This window comes from Pinus tabuliformis, chromosome 6 (genome assembly GCF_031772625.1).
Source record: "Pinus tabuliformis cultivar Carrire ecotype Pingquan chromosome 6, CPIR1, whole genome shotgun sequence".
NCBI classification, from domain to species: Eukaryota; Viridiplantae; Streptophyta; class Pinopsida; order Pinales; family Pinaceae; genus Pinus; species Pinus tabuliformis.
Genome location: NC_142292.1, coordinates 1255479676 through 1255485934, shown reverse-complemented (window position 1 = coordinate 1255485934; position 6259 = coordinate 1255479676).

Below are 6259 nucleotides of genomic sequence, written 5' to 3'. Positions count from 1 at the left end.
TTCTTTAGGCCGACTTGTAACTACCAGGGCCGACTTGTACTTTGGAGGTTTCCAAGAATTTTTTGACACAAAATAAATTCTTTTACAAATTACATCTTGCCCGAAAGGGTCTTATAAACATGATGTTGACTCTCTTGACTCATGACAATATATCATATGACCTAAAAAACCCTAAAAGCATGAACAACATGATTTTACCTAGAAGATCATCTGTCATATCTCCCATTAAAATTTTGCTAAGGGAAATACTCAATTTTGCAATTTTGGTGATTAATAAATAATTTTGGCATAAAAACTTAGGAAAGTGGGTTGTGGAGGCTTAATTTAATTTTTGGAGAAAAAGGAAGGCTCAACTTTAGAAAAAAGAAAAATTAAAGTGGCATTAAGTTGTGGGGGTCACTCAAGAAAGGGAAATCAAACTCCCTAGGAAAATCAAACCACAAGGAAAAAGGGGATGAGAAAGGGGGTCGAATTGGTGGAGCCCACAAGGAAAGGGTGAGAAACAATTATAAAAGGAAGGGAAGAGCCTCATTTTTGCATCTTTTGGCATTTCATTTCAGAATTGGAGAGTTTGCTTGAGCTGCTTAGCCAAGCCAACCAGTGTTGTTCAGCACAAGGAATTTCCAAGCGGGAATTCCAACCCTTCTTCAGTGAACTTCGAGTGTCACTCTAGAAGTGGATTTGAGAGCTGCATCCAGGCATTTGGAGAGCCATTTCTCAGTGATTATTCAGTTGTGTGAATTTTTGGAGGACGCAATAGCAGATTTCGTGGTGCTTGAGAGAGCAAGCAATTGGTGGAATTCGGGCTAGAGAAATTGCAGATAATTTTCCTGGAGGAGGACAAATTTCTTTGTGGAGGTTTGCTGGGATGAGTCTACTGCTATTTGGTGGGCCGAATTTCTCTCTCCAAGGGCCTGCGCAGTCATTTTCTGGGTTCATTCAGTGCGGGGGTTTTGGAGTGATTTTCTGGGCTGAGTTGGATAGGAATTATCTTCATTTCTGGAGAGAATTTTCAGTGGCATTCCCAACAGCTAGAGGGAGGATTTTGGAGCTATTTGTAGCAGTAATCTTTTGGATGGGTGCAAAACCTGTTGGTTGGGTAATTCACACAAATTTGGGCATTCTGGGTCAGCTAGAATCAACCCAAATGATTTCTGGGTTTTGTTGGATTGGGTGTGAGGAGCCTTTTCCTAATTTTTCAGAATTTTTGGAGCAATTTTGAGGGGTCATTTTATAGTTTTCCTCCAACAGTAGTAACAAAAATTTTCTGGGTAGTGGATTTGGACAGATTGAGCCATTTTAGTTGGAGTTTTGCTTAGATCTTCACCTGGGTGTTGCATGCTTGCATTAGCAAGCCCAAGTTCTATCATTTCACTCTATTGTACTCAACTCCAGTTGAAAAATTAATAAAATGGCTTAGATTTATGGCTGCTATTTCATGGCTCACCAATTTATACCTGTTTGTGTAAATTTGTGCTTGCATGTTTGGATTTCCTTGTTGTAGCTTAGTGCATGTATTTGATATTCATTGTATTTCATAGTTGGGGACATTATAGTGGTATCAGAGCATGTTCTTGGCTAGCTGTGGGCACAAGAGCGGTTGATGTCTAGACCTTTTGGTGGAATGGTCTATCGTACCAGAGGCCGAGGCAAAGGTAAAGGAAGTGGATGTAGAAGAGGAGAAGAACCTGACCATTTCTCTGATACAGAGCTTGAAAACGCTAGAGAATGCGTGGAGGGTCAAGGAGGAGATGGAGGAAATGATGTGCTAGATATGGAGTTCCTTGTCCTCTGGGGATATGGAGTCAAGGATGTGCTAGCTAAGCCTAATTCCCTTCCAAAGAGGTCGAAATTTGATGGCCTGGCTATTAAAATTTCAACAATTACCCACTTAATGGAATAATGGATTTTTATGGAGAATAACAAGAAGTACTCCACTAGGAACATTCGTTACATGTTATACAATGAGTAACATATGCAATACTCAACTAGATAGCTTTTAGAATTTATTTTCAACAAATTAGGGCATAAACAAGCATAATCTAGAAGCAACAATTCCATACATTAGACAATTCAAAATAATAATCTTCAACAATAGGCACTTACAAGATAACATGTAGTATATCCATCCATTAGACCAAGAAATAACTCCAAAGAATGTCAAAATCAGCTTCCATACATCAAAATGCATCCAAGTATCTCCAAAATCACCCACAAGAAGCAAGTGCGAATTCTCTAAGAGGTTCAAAATTCACAAGTTTGATGATGATGAGAGATTGAGATGATCTCTCTCTAATTTATACATGTTCAATGATCTCTAATTTTAGCCTAAAATCCCCTCAAGTTATAAAATAATGGGCAAATACTAAGTGAGGTTACAAGCCAACCTCATAGCCAATGTAAAAACATAACAATTAATCCACAAAGAGGCTGAAATGCTGATGTCATGCATGCATAGGCCCTTCTAGGGCATGCATTGGGCTCCTCCAGTGCCAAAGTGAGTGTAGAGGGCTCCAAAAATCATGATCTAGGGGTTGGCCCCTAAATCTCCATGCAAATCATCATGTGGACCCCAGTTTTGTGTTTGGGGCACAAAATGGGTCTCATGGGTCTCCTGGTGGTAGAATAGCTTGATTCTACTCCAATGTCGAGGGCTTAGAGGATGGTGCTAGCCCTCCCATGTCTCAAGGGATGAGAGAAACCTTATTTGGGCCTCATATCAGCTTCCAAACCATGTGATCATTGCTAAGCTGACTGGGGCACACTGGTCCAAGTGCATCATCTCATGAATAATGTGGGGCAAAGCACAAACTGTTGGGGTGTTGTAGGTTCCCATGGAATGGAGTGATGCATTGCAAATGATAGGAGTCCCATGGCTCTCAACACTTCACCTGTAGGGTGTCATAATGCTCCTCTAGTGGACTTGGGCTCCAGTTAAGTTGCCTAGCCCATGATGAAAACCACTTGCCAATCACAGACAATGTCTGGTGCTGCATCTTCACCATTAGGTACAATAATCAATAGTGCATCTAAGTGAACCAAGCTTGTTAAGCAAGGGAAAATTGACACTTCATACGGGGCTTCCCTTCCAATTTTGGGGCTTTGATCACGTAATAGTGTTATGTCCTTGGGTAGGAGTGGCTAATAGATGACCCTGTTGCACGGATTGTCACGAACGCTCAGACCGGGGGCTGTCACCCTGATCCCCGATCTCTCCGTTTAAGCCTGTCTCCCGTGGCTAAGGGGGGTAGACCCTATAGGAAAATGGATGACCAACTGTGAACCAGTTGGGTTGGGAGACACGAAGAGAAACTAGCACTAAATTGATTTTATTAAATTAATAGACCAGTGCCTTGTGAAATGAATGATGAAACAATTATTTGTCAAATGCTGCAGAAATATGAGCTCATTAACAATCATTTACCATCAAAAAAAGCTTAACTTTTTACCAAATGCGAGATAATCAATAAATTCTTAGTGGCTTAATGATACTCCAACAATTAAAATTTCGAAAGATAAAGTGCTTTAAACAACCATGTAAAGTGCTAACCAGAGATCACATTCATGCAGTTAATCTTCAAATGAACATTTAAGCATGTTTAACCATTAATTCCCACATCAAAATTTTAGCCTCAGCATAAAAGACAAAACATAAGAAATTCTTGAGCCAAGATTGAAATTGGCAAAAAAAAATTCCCGAAATAATTTTATATTTTTCAGATAAAACAAAATTTAAAACTAAATGAAACTTTTTATTTTTATTTTATTATTATTATTATTATTTTTAATCAAAATAAGCAAAAGCACCTAAACCAAAAATGAAAATGAAACTAAAACTAAAACCTAATTTTATTATTATTATTATTTTTTTTTTGGTCAAAAATTAAACAAAACTAAATCAATCTAAACCCTAAATAAAATTAAAATCTAATAAACAAAAAGAAACTCTTTATGCTTTTTATGCTTTTTATAATTTATTATTTATTTTTTTAAATTTAGATTCTAAATAAAACTCAAAATTAGAATCTAATTCTAAAATCAAACCCTAAACTAAACTATACACTAAACTAAAAATAAAACTTAAAACTAATCTAAAAATAAATAAAAATAAATAAATATGAAAAAGCAACCACTCACGTGATCATACATATACAAAAGAAAATTTATAAAATTCAAATCCTAACTAAATAAAACTTTAAATCTAAATCAAATAAAAAAAACTAACATTGCCTAAAGCCAAAATAATAATCTAAACTAAAATCTGTCTAAACGTAAAGCTAACCCAAATCAAATAAATAAAACAAAAAAAAAAGAAATTCAAAATCAAAATTTTTGCTTTTTTCTAAGTTAAAAATTATATGAAATCTATTTATATGCCTAAAACTAAACCAACGTATGTACAACCCAAACCTTAACCATTGCAAGTGAAACATGCGTATTATGTTTGCAGGCGTAAGGAAATCCGGCAGCGTAAAGGAGCAAGGAGAAGAGCAGGATGACGAGTAGAGAAAAAATACGCAGGAGAATGGTCAACAACGATGGACTGTATAAACGTAGAGCTGGAGAAGACTGCGCATATGGAGATGGCTGTCACAACAGCGTGTGGAAGAATGCCAATGAGCCGCAGATTTTGAATGATCTTTTTTTTTTAAGATTGAGTGCAGATACGCGGAGAATATGGGCAGCGTGAATGGAGCTGAAGGGATTTTGCTGAGAGAGACTGCAGTAATGCAGGTTTAAGAGCATATGGAAAACGCAGAGAGGAAGAGTGAAGGTATGGATTGCGGGTTTGCAGATCAAGGGTGAACGATGCAGATGGAAGAATGAAGCTGCGTGAAAGGTTGAGAAGAGACTGCGGGTTTCTATGGCAGCGTGAGCAGATAGCGTAAGGGTTTGCACGTTTTGGATAGCTGAGGGAAGAGCGACTTGAAGAGATGCGGGTTTTCTTTGCAATCCCACCAGGCAACCAACAATTAAAGAAAATACTTTCCAGGGACTGATAAAATTACTTGAGCCACTTATCTTCAGTTTTGTAGATGAAACCCTCTCAAAAGATTTCCAGATCTGAAAGTAACAGAATTTAAAACCCTTGGACAGCCAAAACAGAGACCCTGCAAAAACTAATTTTCCCACAAGATTTCTTCTCAGACCTGCAACCTGCAAATGGAAAACAAAAACCCAGAAAATATATGCAAGGATTAAAAATAAAACCCTACAAACCAGCTATGAATTTACAATATTTACAGATCTAAGGCTCTTTAGCAGCCAGATTTGTCAATAATCCACAATTATATTTTCAGAATTTCAAACTTAATGTGAGGTGCTTCAGAAAACCCTGCATGCATTCATAAAAAATTTCAAATGATAAGCCCGGGATCAAGAACTGGCTGGGCTCTTTCAGAAAACACAATCCGGGAGTCGGCTGGTTCAGCCGAGAACTTCCCCTAACGCCCGGTAATCTGAAAAAAAGGATTTCCTGCACAGCTTAAAATCAACGATTAACATAGAGGGAGAAAACAATAGTGAAACCCAGATCAAATGGAGATACCTGCCACTATATTTCAGAATCTAAACTATCATTCAAACCCCAAAGATCAGACAAGATACCTGTGCCTAGATCAATCTTCATTAAGCTATCATCAATGGCTGAAAATAAAATTATGCAGAAAAATAAATCATCTTACAGCATTTTCAGAAGAGTAACACCAGCAAGATTTTTAACCCCAAAGTCTTTCTTTATTGCACAAAAATGATTACAACAGAGCTTTCTTTAGCGCCAGACTCTCAGATCGAATTTGATCTCAAATGACCCCTAGCACCCTATTTAAAGGAAAAATTCCCAACAGCTAGTTCGAGTGATCCATGTGAAACTAATCTCGACCGTCGATGAGGATCAAGATTTCTTTTAATCTCATCCGTCGAAAATGCATTTTAATATATTAAAAAATTAAAATTTTGCATTTATTTACTCAAAAATTTGACTTATTATTATTTTATTATTTTTTATTATTTATTTTTTAAATTTTATTTTTTATTTTTTAATTATTTTTATCTATTTTTTAATTAATTAATTTTTTTAATTTTTATTTTTGGATCCTCGAACTTAGCCTTTGGAAAAATCATCTAGGACCTAGGACTTAGGACTTATGAGGGGATTAAAACATTTTCTAACCTTCAAGACACTTTACATCATGACTTTTACAATTTTACATCTCAAAGGGGAAAACCCATTTGACATAGACCCTCATAGACCACCCAG